Source organism: Hemitrygon akajei, chromosome 24, assembly GCF_048418815.1.
Source record: "Hemitrygon akajei chromosome 24, sHemAka1.3, whole genome shotgun sequence".
Lineage (NCBI taxonomy): Eukaryota > Metazoa > Chordata > Chondrichthyes > Myliobatiformes > Dasyatidae > Hemitrygon > Hemitrygon akajei.
Genome location: NC_133147.1, coordinates 18,332,304 through 18,348,742, shown reverse-complemented (window position 1 = coordinate 18,348,742; position 16,439 = coordinate 18,332,304). Strand labels below are relative to the sequence as shown.

The following is a 16,439-nucleotide window of genomic DNA, read 5'->3' as shown; positions in this document are numbered from 1 at the left end:
GCTTTAAAGGCGCTCGAGAAGCTGCTTTAACGTCACAGGTAGCACCTGACGTTCAGTCCTGTCACTGGGAATTACCAAATCCCATAATTACTTGTTCTGAATTTGACCCGCAACTACTGGACAGGCATTTCTGCTTTCAGGCTAGAAGTGCCTCCACAGACTTACAAAGAACATAGAGTACAGCACAGGACAGGCCATTCGGCCCACAAATTTGTGCAGCGGCCAGCTCAATAGCGATTCAAAAATAGCCAAACACTAATCCCTCCTATCTACACCATGCCCATATTCCCCCATCTTCCTTACATCCAAATGTCTCTTAAAAGCCTCTAATGCATTTGCCTCTACCACCATACAAGACGGTGCATACCAGATATCTACCACTCTAAGTTAAAAAAAAACTTACCCTTCACCTTCAATGGATACCCTTTGGTGTTAGACATTTCTACCCCGGAAAACAGGCATTTCCTGTCTGTCTATGCCTCTCAATCTTATAAATTTCTATCAGATCTCCCTTCAGTCTCGGCCACTCCAGATGAAACAACCCCAGTCATCGACAAACTCCTATTGAGCAGGAACTAATAAAGCTGGATCCATTTTGAATTGACTTTATTTCTTTCATCCTTCACATAGGTGAGAAGTAAAAATCCTTGACGTTACGTCTCAGTCTAAATGTGCAATCTTAGTAATTTATAATAAATAGAACAGTCAATGTAATATAGAGTACACTCAAATCAGCGTGAGTTAGTCAGTCTGATGGCCTGGTGGAGGAAGCTGTCCCGGAGCCTGTTGGTCCTGGCTTTTCCCGGATGGTAGCAGCTGGAACCGTTTGTGGTTGGAGTGACTCAGGTTCCCAATAATCCTTCAGACCCTTTTTTCACTCCTGTCTTTATAAATGTCCTGAATAGTGGGAAGTTCACAACTACAGATGCGCCGGGCTGTCTGCATCACTCTCTGCAGAGTCCTGTGATTGAGGGAGGTACAGCTCCCATACCAGGCAGTGATGCAGCCAGTCAGGATGCTCTCAATTGTGCCCTTAATTTGGGAACTACTTTAACCAAATATATAATTACTGTAAATGGAAAGGATCCAGGTCGTAATGACCTTACAAAATGGCCTTCCCAGCCCTTTAACACTATGCAAAACAGACTTTTCCCCAATTCCCGGAAAATATCTCCCTGTATTTTTAGTCCTCAGTGGAATGAGGAGGAGGTGGGAGTAGGGGTGAAGAATCAGGAATACGATGTTGTGCCATGCGTGATACGTCATGGTATGAATAACCTATTTATCGTTTTATTAACCTAAGTGAACTGATCGTTGTAATTTGTGTTGATCCGAAGTGAAATAAATCTGACTGCATGAAGCCCAGTGTGATTTACTGCGAGCTCGCACTCAACTTGACATCCTGTAATCATCCACTCTGCTTCTTCCCATTATCTATTATTGAATCAATCTTCTAACATTTGGGTTCAATTTATTTAATGCGCTGTTTTTCCTTCCCCCCCTGCCTCCTGTGATTTAACAATGCCCTTTTCATCCCTGGCAACTCAGTCGATCTGCTTCTCGGTTCCCTGAGCGGCATTCTGTACGCTGAAGTGAGATCTTTTCTTCAGATCACGAGAAGCTGAATATATTTTCCTTGCTTTCCCGGGGGGGAACAATAGTACTGTATACCACTCCGCTGTCACGACATGAACGTGGCTGAGAATAAATGTATAAGGCAACGTTCTGATGGAATAGAAGTTTGGTTCTTGCAGCAATCCGAAGTACTGATCGACATGACGGCGAGCTACAAAGAACCCTGGATCCCCGGAGGTAAATTAGTGTTATTATATAATGATCACTAAGCCCAGTCCGTCGATGCAATCAATAAGAAGGGACGCCAGATCTTGTACTTTCTCAGCAGGCTAAGGAGTCTTGGCTTGAACATCAAACACTATTTCATTTTAAAGATCTTTTTATTGATACATAAATGTTCTACAGCTATAAAATGAGACAAAATTTCAACAAGTTGATATATATACAATTAATAAAGCTGAAAAACTTATCAAAAAAGGATAATAGATGCTAATGAAAAAAAATAATATAAGGAAAAGGAGGAAAAAAAGAGGACCCCCAACTTACTGGGAAAAAAAAGAAACCCCACTAACTACAAGAGAAAGGAAAAAACATTAGGAATCAACTCCTGGGAGCAATTAATATATTTTTTAATATACATTAAAAAAAGAATCATCAACCGCCAATTCATGTTTATATAAGATAAGATTGGAAGGAAACCGTATAAAATAATCCAAATTAAATGATAATATTTGGCAAAAGAGCCCCATCTTCTCTCAAAATCAAATCGAGGATCAAAAGTTTTTCTGATTTTTTCCAAACTAAGACATAACATCACTTGAGAAAACCATTGAATTAAGGTAGGGACAGAGGTATCTTTCTGTTTTAATAAAATAGCCCTTCTTGCCAACAATGTAACAAATGCAATTACATTTTGGTCTGAAGATGAAAATTAACTTAAAACAAGAAGTGTGTGTGTGTGTGTGTGGGAGGGAGAGATGATTGGCGAAACCAGGTGGGTGGGAAAGGTCAAAGGTTGGAGAAGGAAGAATCTGGTAGGAGAGGAGAGTGGACAGTGGGAGAAAGAGGACTGCAGGTCTGAAGGTAGTGACTGTTTACACAGAGGGTGAATGCACTGTTGAAAGTGACGGTAGAGGCCGATACGTTAAGGACATTGACTAGTTCCTTGGATAGGTACACAGATGAAAGAATGAGTGAGGGAAGGGCTAGATTGAACTTGGAGCAGGTTAACGGTCAACACAACATCGAGGGCCCATAGCTGCACCGTGCTACGGTCGCTTGGAAGTATCCTGACTGGTTTTGTCACGGTGTGGGGCAGTAATTCAAATGTGCAACATACTGGAGGAACTCAGCAGGTTGGGCCGCATCCGTGGAAACGAGCAGTCAACGTTTCGGGCCGAGACCCTTCGTCAGGACAAATCGGAGACTGCAGAGGATAGTGGACTCAGCTCGATACACCACGGGCACACCCCTCTGTGCCGTCAATCACATCTATTATCAAAGATACACACCACCCGGACCATGCCATCTCCCAGCTACCCTTCAAACAGTTCTTAAACCAACAAGAACAACCCTAATCACGACATCCTGGCCATTTTGTTTACTCTGCACAGAACAGAAGTTTTAACGTTGCTTCCTGTAAGTCATCTGTACAATTTAAGGTTGCTTTCTGTTTTTCTCGTGAATGCTGCTTACGTGATGATCCAAGGAAGTTTTCTATTGTACCTGTGCGTACGTGTTCATTCACTCGTTATGGGCGATTGAATTTTGCCACGATTGCAAATTTTTCTGTAATTTTTTTTTCTCTGGGCAGTGCCTTTACAAACTGCAACCATTATCAATACTGTTCAGAGATGGTCTTAATTACAGGAAGGATATTAATAAGGTCGAAAGAGTGCAGAGAAGGTTTACAAGGATGTTGCTGGGACTTGAGAAACTGAGTTACAGAGAAAGGTTGAATAGGTTAGGACTTTACTCCCTGGAGCGTAGGAGAATGAGGGGAGGTTTGATAGAGGTGTATAAAATTATGATGGATATAGATAGAGTGAATGCAAGCAGGCTTTTTCCACTGAGGCCAGGGGAGAAAAAACCAGAGGTCATGGGTTAAGGGTGAAGGGGGAAAAGTTTAAAGGGAATGTGGGGGTGGGGGGCTTCTTCACACAGAGAGTGGTGGGAGAGCTTTTAACATTTAAGAAAAACTTGGACAGGTATATGGATGAGAGGTGTATGGAGGGATATGGGCCAGGTGCAGGTCAGTGAGACTAGGCAGAAAAATGGTTCAGCACAGCCAAGAAGGGCCAAAAGGCCTGTTTCTGTGCTGTAATGTTCTATGGTTCCTGGTGCCAGTGGTCGCGTAAGCAGGACTTTATGACCATCTGCTGCTGTGGCTTCACCAGTTATATCCTCATGCTTGGATCCCAGCACTGGGGACGTGTGTTCTTTTTTTTTAGCAATGTGTTGCCATACCATATCCCTTGTTTCGCATCGGCGTGATCCTGACATCGAAAGGCATTCAGGGGAAGTATGCAGACAGATAACCGCCAGTTGAACACGGAACAGCGCGGTGACTGAAATGCTCCCGCGCACACAGCCTCTGTTGTCACGCAGCTGGAACTGAACACAGCCGGGAAAAGTTTACAAAATCTGAAGGAGTTTCAAGTTTGTTGTACTTTTACTTCATTATACCCCTCAATTAGTAAATAGAATCAACGGTGTGCGATTTTCAATTTTCCTTTCATATTATTCATATTCATATTAGATTCAGATTCAGTTTATTTGTCATTTAGAAACTACAAATGCAATGCAGTTGAAAAATGAGACAACGTTCCTCCAGAACGATATCACAAAAGCACACAACAAAACAGACTACACCAGAAAATCCACATAATGTTTAGCAATCCCCAATCCAGAGTCCGGAGAGGCTGCTGGGTATTAATATCGCGCTACCGTCTTAGCGCGTTCCCCGGAAAGGAGCTCCACATCCACCAGACAAAACAAGACCAAAAACTAAAGCTCCAAGACAATTAGTATTCATATTACCAAAAAAAACATTTAAAATGCACGAGAACACGAGAAGATGTGCAGATTTTGGAAATCCAAAGCAACGCAAAGTGCTGGAGGAACTCAGCAGGCCAAGCAGCCTCTATGGAGAAGATTAATCAGTCCACCTTCCAGGCCGGGAACCCCTGCGTAGTCCTCAGGCCGCGCTAAAATACCCTGCTCGGAGCAATGGTTTGTCCGCACAGCTGTGAAACGAAATTAGAGACTGCATAACAGTCCCTCCAAACAGGAGAAGTCAACCAGCTGCTGCCTTTATGCCTGACACTATACGTCTACGAAGGTACAATGCCTCACGTCAATGTATCACAGAGACCCTTGTATCAGGGAGGTGAGTGTCTTATTGCTAGTTCATTCTGCTGCTATTGGTTTGCTAAGCACATTATTTTTGCAACAGTCATTAATTTTGACAATTTACCAACGATCCGTCAGGGAGAGGATCCCGTCTCTTTTAGATTGTTACACCCATGGATCGCCAGTAGATGGAGCCGTTCATCAACTTTGACGATCGAGCTGCTCTGATTCCGTCGGGAATTTATAACCATAAGGAATAAGCAATAACCCGCCAGAGAGCCCCAGTCAACACACACAAAATGCTGGACGCGCTCAGCGGGCCAGGCAGCATCTATGGAAAAGAGTGAACAGTCGACATTTCGGGCCAAGACCCTGGAGGGTCGGAGCGACCACTCCCCGCCGAACATCGGCGGCTCCTCGGTAGAGATCGTACAGATTTCTTGGCGTTCACCTGACGGAGAATCTCACCTGGTCCCTCAACACCAGCTCCATAGCAAAGAAAGCCCAGCTGCATCTCTACTTTCTGCGAAGGCTGAGGAAAGTCCATCTCCCACCACCCCATCCTCATCACATTCTACAGGGGTTGTATTGAGAGCATCCTGAGCAGCTGCAGCACTGCCTGGTTCAGAAATTGCACCATCTCGGATCGCAAGACCCTGCAGCGGATAGTGAGGTCAGCTGAGAAGATCATCAGGGTCTCTCTTCCCGCCATCACGGACATTTACACTACACGCTGCATCCGCAAAGCAAACAGCATTATGAAGGACCCCACGCACCCCTCATACAATCTCTTCTCCCTCCTGCCGTCTGGGAAAAGGCTCCGAAGCATTCGGGCTCTCACGACCAGACTATGTAACAGTTTCTTCCCCCAAGCTATCAGACTCCTCAATACCCAGAGTCTGGACTGACACCAACTTACTGCCCTCTACTGTGCCTATTGTCTTGTTTATTATTTATTGTAATGCCTGCACTGTTTTGTACACTTTATGCAGTCCCAGGTAGGTCTGTAGTCTGGTGTAGTTTTTGTATTGTTTCATGTAGCACCATGGTCCTGAAAAACGTCGTCTCGTTTTTACTGTGTACTGTACCAGCAGTTATGGTCAACATGACAATAAGTGACTTGACTTGACTTCATGAGGACTGGAGAAAAAAAGACAAGGAGCGAGAGTTAGAAAGTCGGGGGAGGAAAAACCACAAGGTGAGAGGTGAAGCTGGGAGGGGGAGGGGTGAAGTCAAGAGCTGGGAAGTCGATTGGTGAAAGAGATCTAGGGCTGGAGAAGGGGGTGGGGGGTCTGATAGGAGAGGACAGAAGGCCACGGAAGAAAGAAGAAGAGGGAGGAGCACCAGAGGGAGGTGATAAGGAGATGAGGAAACGTGAATAAGCAATGGTGAAGTGGGCTGGGCCATTACTGGATGTTCGTGCCGTCAGGTTGGGGGCCACCCAGAAGGAATCTGAGATGTTGCTCCTCCAACCCGAGTGTGGCCTCATCGTGACAATAGAGGAGGCCTTGGATAGCCATGTCGGAATGGGAATGGGAAGTGGAATTACAACGGGTGGCCACCGGGAGATCCCGCTTTTCATGGCGGACAGAGCGTAAATGCTTAGCAAAATGGTCTTCCAACTACGTCGGGTCTCACCGATATACAGGAGGCCACAGCACGGGCATTGGATGCAGTAGACGGCCCCGACAGACTCACGGGTGAAGTGTCGCCTCACCTGGGAGGACTGTTTGGGGCCCTGAGTGGTAGTGAGGGAGGAGGTGTAGGGGCAGGCGTGGCACTTGTTCCACGTGCAAGGGTGAGTACCAGGAAGGGAGATCAGTAGGGAGGGACGGATGGACAAGGGAGCCGCGTAGGGGGCGATCCCTGTGGAAGGCAGAAAGTGGGGGGATGGACGAGGAGGGAAAGATGTGCTTACCCAACGAAGATTGGGAGACTGCGTCACTGAGCACCACCTAAGAGTTTCTTATGTGCTCCTAATGTATCTGACTCTATCGCCACCCCTGACAGTACACTTCGTGCACCCACCATTCTCTGTGTAAAAAACCTACCTCTGACATCACCCCTATACTTTCCTCCAATCACCTTAAAATTATGCCCCTCCTATTAGCCACCTCTGCCCAGGGAAAAAGTCTCAGGCTATCCAGTCTATCTATGACACTTATCATCTTGTACACGACTATTAAAAACTTCTCTTAATCTCCCTACCACTCACACGGGCAAAGCCCTCCCAACCATTGAGCAAATCTACATGAAGAAGTGTCGCAGAGGAAAGCCGTATCCAACATCAGGGACCGTCCGCCATCACCTACGTCATGCTCTCCTCTCGCTGCTGCCATCAGGAAGAAGGTACAAGAGCCTCAGGACACACACCACCAGGCTGATGAACAGTTACTAGCCCCCAACCATCAGGCTCTTGAACCAAAGGGGATAACTTCACTCGCCCCATCACTGAACTGTTCCCACAACCAACTTTCAGGGACTCTCAATATTTATTGCTTATTTATTTATTATTGTTCGGTGATTCTCTAATAGCAATTGCCAAGGGTTCTAAAGCAATATCAAATAATAATGGGCTAAGAGGACAGCCTTGTCTAGTACCCCGAAATAAACAAAAAAAGGGAGATCTTTGATTGTTAGTAAGCACCGAGGCTACTGGAGTATGATATATCAGTTTAATCCAGGAAATGAATGTCGGACTAAAATTAAACTTCTCAAGCACAGTAGATAAGTATGGCCTTTCAACTCTATCAAATGCTTTCTCTGCATCTAATGAAATGACACATTCTGAGGTGCTACGTGAAGGAGTGTAAACAATATTCAATCTTTATTACTGTTATTTATTTATTTTTCTACTTTCAACAGTTTGTTGTCTTCTGCACTCCAGTTGATGGTCCTAGTTGGGTGATCTGTCATTGATTCTGTTGTAGTCACTATTCCAGAGATTTATTGAGTATGTCCACAGGAAAATGAATTTCAGGGTTGTACTTTGATAATAAAGTTTACTTTGAACTTTAAGTGTCCAATCCAGTGCCTTTGTGGCGTGGTTTAAAATATTTTGTTGTTCTAAGTGTGAACTGAATAAGAATCATCACCGTTGTGGCGCCTTTCCCAATGCTATCAGTGTTCAATGCAATGTAAAACCCCTGAGGAGATGGTGGTTTGATTCGCCACCTCAGATCATATGCAATCGGACTGATTGATTGGATGCCAGTGTTAGAGGGGATGATAACATAGCAGTTGTGTTACTGAACCAACAGCCAATATTCTAAATAATTGATCGAGGCACATGTTTAAATTCCGCCAAGGCAGCTGGTGTGAATTTCAGTGTTAGCAGTTAATGAAATCCGGAATTTAAAGTCAACCTCAGTAATGAAGCTGCAGACTTGACCTAATAATCTGCCTCATTCATTAATGTTCTGCCTCGCTTGCCCGATCTGGGTTGTACAGTCGGTAGCCACTTTATTACGTACCTGCTGTACACCTGCTCGCTAATGCAAGTACCTAATCAGCCAATCAATTCAATGCGTAAAAGCACGCAGTCAGGGTCAAGAGGTTCAGCTGTTGTTCAGACCAGACATCAGAATGGGAATGAAATGTGAATTAAGTGACTTTGACTGTGGAATAATTGTTGGTGCCAGATGGGGTGGTTTGAGTATCTCAGAAAAGGCTGATCTCCTGGGATTTTTACGTATAAGTCTCTGGAGTTTACAGGGAGAAACAAAAAATCAAAAAAAAAAAACCCAGTGGGTGGCAGCCCTGTGGGTAAAAACACCTTGTTAATGAGAGAGGTCAGAGGAGAATGGCCAGACTGGTTCAAGCTGACAGGAAGGTGACAGTAACTCAAATAACCACGAGTTACAACAGTGATGTGCAGAAGAGCATCCTTGAAGTGGATGGGCTACAGCAGCAGAAGACTATGGATGTACACATCAGATCAAATTCAAGTTGCATTATCATTCAACCATACATCAAAGGAAACAGCATTCCTCGCGGGCCAAGGTGCAGAACATAAACAGCACATTCAAAAGTAGCAAGCATGCATGCAGTCATGCACAAAAACATATATATATTTACAAATTGATGGTGCAGTTCACAGCCACGCCTACAGACGTACACAGGCAATACAGCTTGTCATTCCGCCAATCAAACATAAGAACATAAGGAATAAGAGCAGGAGTAGGCCATCTGGCCCATCGAGCCTGCCCCGCCATTCAATAAGATCATGGCTGATCTGTCCGTAAACTCATCTCCATCTACCTGGCTTTTCCCCATGACCCTTAATTCCCCTACTATGTAAAAACCTATTTAACTGTATCTTAAATATATTCAGTGAAGAAGCCTGAACGGCTTCCCTGGGCAGAGAATTCCACAGATTCTGAGAAAAACAGTTTCTCCTCAGCTCCATCCTAAATCTTCTCCCCTGAATCTTGAGGCAATGTCCCCTAGTTCTACTCTCACCTACCAATGGAAACAACTTTCCTACTTCTATCTTATCTATCCCTTTCAAAATTTTGTATGTTTCTATAAAATTCCATCTCATTCTTCTGAACTCCAGAGAGTATAGTCCCAGGCGACTCAATCTCTCCTCACAGGTTAACCCCTTCATCCCTGGAATCAAGCTGGTGAACCTCCTCTGCACTGCCACCAAAGCCAGTATATCCTTCCTCCAGTATGGAGACCAGAACTGCACACAGTACTCCCAGAACACTGGGAGCAATGCAGTGGGAGAGACCAACCCCCAATGTAGCATGGATACCACGCTACCCCACCTCCGGCGTCTCCTTTCCTGGACTGAAGCAGCAGGCAAGCCCGCGGCTAGAGACCTCCGTCATCTCCAGTACCTAATAAAGTGGCCACTGGGTGTCTGACTGATGATTTTTAACTGCCTCTCAGTTCAGCGTGCGACTCTGGATAAATAATAAAGACGTATCTTCCAAACAATGTCTGTAATCCGTGGACAAATAACACGAAGTAACGATCTTCCCTTCAGCTTCCTGCTGTGCGCTGATCAGTTTGGAGGCAGAAGTAGATACAAGAGGTGCTGCGGATGTAGTTATACACACGATGTGCTGGAGGAGCTCAGTGGGCTAGATATCCATCATCTACGGATGGGAATAAGCAGTCAACGTTTCGGGCCGAGACCCTTCATCGGGACTGGAAAGGAAGGGTTCAGACCATTCTGGTGCCGGCTTGCAAAGATGACCGAAAAGCCAACAAGATTTCGGATGCTGTTTAAAAATAATAATCAGCTTTCTTCTTGCGTCTTTAAAAGAAGCTGGTTGTTAAATCCGTGGTTCGCCAGTAGATGGGGCCATTCCATCACCTTTGATGTGCTTGGTTCGGCGAGCATCTCTCTCTCTCTCTCTCTCTCTCTCTCCCTCTCCCTCTCCCTCTCCCTCTCCCTCTCCCTCTCCCTCTCCCTCTCCCTCTCTCTCTCTCTCTCTCTCTCTCTCTCCCTCCCTCTCTCTCTCTCTCTCTCCCTCCCTCTCTCTCTCTCTCTCCCTCGTTACCGTCGGTAACGGGCGATAACGCGCCATCCGGTAAGTTCTGTCTGAAGCCGAAGTGCCACGCGCACCTCTATAAGGCAAAACTTCTGCAGGTAAACAACTGCAGCTGCTTCTCTGTAATAGTGTTTCAGTCCTAACGGCCGTTCGTCCCCCTACAAAAACTGTTTCCAACACCAAGTACCTCACTCACATGCCTGTCACGCCGCTGGCGTTTCGGGCGACAAAGGTCCACCATCTCTGGCGGTGTTCAGGGCTTCCTTCATCGCGTCAGTAGCTTCCTCTCGGTTTTCACCATTGTCAGCCATGAAAGTCCCGGGTGGAGACTCGGGAATACCGTCGCACTCGGATGCAGAAGGATTCTTCATTGCCGTTTCCGTTACAGTTTTGTTTGACCAGTCCGGGTTTTTAACCCTGAGTTGAACCCCTGAACCTGGAGGACTGGTGGACCACTCTCAGTCTGACCTCTACCCTTTGACCTGTTTGGCATGGGTGACCCCACCAAGAGCAGAAACATAAAGCCCTGACTCCAGCCAACATAGCTCTCCGGGACATTGAGGCACGCAAGCTTCCCAACCCCCTGGCAAAGTTGTGGTCCTCTTGGAGGAACGCCAAGTAGGAAGCAACGTTATTACCCCCCCTGGAGACAAGCCAATGACCTCTCTCTCCAAAGAGCCACCAATGGCCTCCGACTAAGGAAGAGCTTGCCCAGTATATGTACAGCAGCAGGACGGGCCCTTGGAGTAACAGACTAATACTGTTCCTTCAGCTTAATGAGGTTTTCCTCCAACCTTAACCCATTTCACCTGATCGACAAAGTGGTATCGCAGCTTTCTTGACCTCAGACGCCAGTGCACTTTGCAAGTAGTACACTTTACCGGCCATCCCTGGGTAATGAACACCCTAATTAAGGTGACCCATATACAAACAAGCTCCCATAATGTTAACATTTAACATGAGAAAATCTGCAGATGCTGGAAATCCAGAGTAACACACACAAGGAACTCAGCTGGTCAGGCAGCGTCTATGGAAATGAGTAAGACCGACAACATTTCGGGCTGGGACGCTTCATCAGGACTGGAAAGGAAGAGGAGAAGTCAGAACTGTAGCTCTCCATACCCCCTTGTTCATGCACTCATCCAAATTTCTCTTAAACATCGGAATCAAATCTGCATCCACAATTTCCACCGGCAGCCCATTCCACACTTGCACCAGCTCTGGGTCAAAGCTCCCCCTCTGGTTTTCCTTAAATACCTCTGGCGTTTCTTCAACACAGTCAGGAAAGCCCACCCACGCCTCTACTTTCCGAGGAGGCTGAAGAGATCTGGACACTATGCACATCAATATTCACGTCCTTCTACAGATGTGTAGTGGAGAGCATCCTAACAAGCTACATCACTGCTTGGCGTGGAAACCGCACTGTGACGCACAGGAAGGCTCTACAACTGTCCGATGCATCACCGGCCTACCTGCCATCGAGAACACATATACGGAAAGGTGCCGGGGGATGGCCAGGAACATCGTGAGGGTTTGCACCCACTCTGCTGGTGGGCTGGATCTTCTTCTCCACTCCTGATGAAGGGAACGTTGACTGTCTACTCTTATCCGTCGATGCTGCCCGGCCTGCTGAGGTCCTCCAGCATTTTGTGTGTGTGTGTGTGTGTGTTGCTGGGATTTCCAGCACCTGCAGATCTTCTCCTGTCTGCTCGTGGGCCGTCTGTCCCACTCCAGTCAGGGAGGAGGCATCGACGGCAGACTCAAAAACTGGTTATGTTCCCCAATCAGTAAGGCTTATCAACACCTCCACCCATCAACCACCACGACTTTATCACCTCCTATCAGAGTCACCTTATGCACAGAACTCCTGTGCCTAGCATCTGTTTATGGTCATACAATCACTCTATGCATATAAGCTATTTTATGTATTTATATTTATTGTGTTTTTTTTTATTATTGTGTTTCTTCTCGTTCTGCATCAGACCTGGAGTTACAATGATGTTATTCTTCACTGGAAATGACATTGAACAATCTTGAAGGGATAATTTCCCACAGCTCCCCTCACCCCAACACTGACCATCACTGAACTGTTCCCTCAACCTGTGGACTCGCGTCCTACTGAAGGGTCTCGGCCTGAAACATCGACTGTTTATGTTACAAGGGGCGAAGGCGTAGAACCCAAGTGCAGGACACTGGCAGGTCGACTCAGTTGGAGAGGCTGGCATAGACTTGAACGTAGAGCAGAAAATCAGGAGGATCTTGACAAGGAGACGGGATTCACAGGGATTCTCTAGAACTGGGGCGGAACTTAGAATTGCCGATTCCGATCGGAACAGGGAACGAAGCATCACACAAGGGTTGACCAACGAGCTGGCATTCCCATTCTCTGATTGAAAGCCAGATGTACGGTAATTGGGTAACTAGCAGCAATTATCTGAAATTGGGGCATGATCAGGGAGAAAGGAGTGTTGAAGGGGGAACGGCCGACCGGAACCATGACAGTTTACACATTTCCGTAGACGCTGCCCGGCCTGCTGGGTTCCTCCAGCATTTTGTGGGCGTTGCTTTGGATTTCCAGCATCTGCAGACCTTCTCTTGCTTGTGACTCACGTTCAAGGACTCTTCATCTCACGTGCTCGACATTTACAGCTTATTTATTTATTATGATTATTTTTTTGTTTTTTTTAATATTTCTTTGTATTCACTGTCAACGCCCACAAGAAAACCAATCTCAAGTCTTTATATGTTGACATATATGAACTTTGATGATAAGTTATACGCGCCACGTTAGCGCGACACTATTACAGCTCGGGGTGTCGGAGTTCGGAGTTCAATTCTGACGTCATCAGTAAGCAGTCTATTAAACCCTCCGCTTGGAATTCACGGGTTTCCTCCAGGTGCTCCGGTTTCCTCCCACAGTCCAAAGACGTACCGGGTAAATTAGTTGTCCCGTGATTAACAATTGCCCCGTGATTATTCAAGTGTTAATGAGGCGTTGCTGGGCGGTGAGGCTCGAAGGGCAGGAAGGGCCTATTCTGCACTGTATCTCAATAAATATATACATTTACTTCAATCTTTTTGAACTTTGAACCTTGAATCTTAACCTATGACCTCTCGTTCTGGTCCCACCCAACCTCAGAGGGAAAAGCCTCCTTATATTTACCCTATCTACACCCCCTATAGGTGGCAGGGTGGAGATACGTCTCTACCAAAAGAGGTGTAAGGAGCTCCTTCCCTCCACTAGCCTGCAGGTCACCCTCGGGCAAGGGGTAGCACCTGCTTAGCCCCCCGATCAGGGTCACGTGAAGCCATGGGAGCAGGTGGTGGGTGGTCGTACGAGCAGCCGGTGCACATCACAAGTCCTGGTTATGCGACCACTGACGCCAGGCAGACAATCTCTGAAGAGTATCGATAATGGCTGGGGTCACCCGTCTTGTAAAGACACTGCCCAGAAGAAGGCAATGGCAAACCACTCCTGTAGAAGAATTTGCCAAGAACTATCGTGGTCAAGGAAAGAGAACAGAATAAGAACAACAGTGGACAGATGGAAAACCGTGATTGCCCACGTCGTACAGCGCAGTACACCGTGATAACGATGCTGCCCCTTTTGTTGATGTGATTTTGCATACCTCTATCAAATCTCCCCTATTCAACCTTTCCCTGTATCTCAGGTCCACAAGTCCCAGCAACCTGGTTTCCCCACAGTTTTAGCACAGTATGATAATGACCAGCTGGTCTGTTTATCTTGATCGAGTGGTGGACATTGTCCAAGACACCAGTGAGAAACACTCTGATACATCATGTCTTCTCTTGCACTGAGTATCCCCAGTTTCGTGTCTCATCCTCTGAACCCAGTACTGTTCTGCACTGAGAAGCCATTCTCTGCTCACTTGTGAATCCCTTTGTTCATTTTCTGTCCACATCTCGCTCAATGTCTAATCTACTGCGACTTGGGGTGTTTCACCGTACAGCTTTTCAGCCCTTGTTTGGAAAACCCTACAAAAAGTAATGGACTCGGTCGAGTCCATCACGGGTAAAACCCTCCCCACCATTGACCACATCAACACAAAATATTGTCACAGGAAAGCAGCAACCATCATCAGGGACCCCATCCACCCAGGACATGCTCTCTTCTCACTGCTACCATCAGGAAGAAGGTACAGGAGCCTTAGGACTCACACCACCTGGTTCAGGAACAGTTACTACCCCTCAACCATCAGGCTCTTGAACCAACGGAGACAACTTCACTTGCCCCGTCACTGAAATGTTCTTGCAACCTATGGACTCATTTTCAAGGACTATTCATCTCATTTACTGCTTATTTATTTATTATTCTTTCTTTCTTTCTTTTTGCATTTACACAATTTGTTGCCTTTTGCACGCTGGTTGAACGCCCAAGTTGGCGAGGTCTTTCATTGATGCTCTTATGGTTATCATTCTATGGACTTATTGAGTATGCCTGCAAGAAAATGAACCTCAGGGTGACATACACGTACACTGATAATAAATTTACTTTGAACTTTGAAAATAATGTGAACAAAAATCTGTATGACTGAAATGATGTGAGTAGCTTCCTCCCCGCCAGACACTCTGATTGCATCTTCAGAGAAACGCAACGTCCCCACCAGATTCTGGGGATTTCTGGCACACAACTGATGCTGGAAATCTTGAGCAACATGCACTAAACGCTGGAGGAACTCAGCAGGTCAGGCAGCATCTATGGAGGGGAATAAAACAGTCGACATCTTGGGCCAAGACTCTTCATCAGGACATTTCTCCTTAGTTTCCCCCCTGATATCATGGCTGTAAATGTATCACAGCTGCAGCCTGCAAGTGTAAAGGCTGCTCTTTTCTGCCAAGAAGTATTGTTGGAATCATTCACCTCTGGTGTGACATGAATGAAGTCACCTAGAGACACCGAAGCTAGTGGGTGTAGACAAGAGAAGATCTGCAGACGTTGGAAATCCGAGCAACACACACAAAATGCCGGAGGAACTCCTCAGTCCAGGCAGCATCGATGGAAAAGAGTATAGTCGGCATTTCAGTCCTGCTGAATGTTCTCGGCCTGAAATGTTGCCTATATTCTTTTCCATAGATGCCGCCTGGCCTGCTGAGTTCCTCCAGCAACTAGTGGATATAGAAGTGTTTAATCAGCAAAAACAAACGAGCAGCAAGCATCAGGTTCGAGACACTCCTGGAAGAAGAGGCTGCCTGACCCAATATTACATGACATTTTTATGTGCTGAAGATCAAAGGTAACACCAGGACAATTCTATTGTTACAATACATCTACAATGCTTCCTTTGAATTACATGTAATTTTCAAAATACCTCCAACACTCCAGACGCCCAAGCTGAACGTTAATCCCCGTCGTCCCTCTCTAGTTGCATTCATGCATATGCAGACATCTCAGGTGGTCAACCCCAGTCTGCAGCTTCAGGAAGACCATTGTCCAATCTACAATCCACGTTCAGATCTGAAGACCGGTTGCTGCCGAAATTAGTATCTGCTGCATACCCTGAGTCCAGAGTGCGCCCTAACAACCCGCACATCACAGCTTGCCTAACACCCCTGAACGGGCGAGAGTAATATTACCTCAGCCTGAGAGATTACAGGAGCCGACATGAGTCTGCAGCAGAGGGAAGTAACGGTCAAGTGGAAGCAGCAGGTAGTGCCAGCGGTGGGATCCCTGCGGCCAGACTGGATCGACGTATTCAATGTGTGTCCATCTCTAATGCTCGCTAGTTGCTGACACGTTGTGGCGGATCAGCCAGCTTTTAAAACAACAGGTTTCACGTTTACTCGTTATGTAATGTTGCCATGGGTCTTATGAATCTGTTATAGCACCACTTACGATTTCATATATTTAAATTATTTTCATTACTATTCTTAATTTAACTATTTAATATACATAACTATAACTTAATGTAAGTTCTTTTTCTAAATTTATCACGTATTGCGTTGTTCTGCTGTCGCTAAGTTAACACACTTCATGACATGTGCCGGTGA

The 16,439-nt window shown here is 46.0% G+C and overlaps 1 long non-coding RNA gene across 1 annotated transcript in view; it reads right to left on the bottom strand.

Annotated features, from left to right (window-relative positions):
- Window positions 1–16,191, bottom strand: part of LOC140715925 (uncharacterized) — a 76,214-nt gene extending 60,023 nt beyond the window's left edge. The window contains exon 1 of the long non-coding RNA XR_012096220.1: window positions 16,026–16,191. This is a non-coding gene — a long non-coding RNA (uncharacterized lncRNA). The remainder of the gene's footprint in view (window positions 1–16,025) is intronic.
- Window positions 16,192–16,439: the final 248 nt, after the last annotated feature.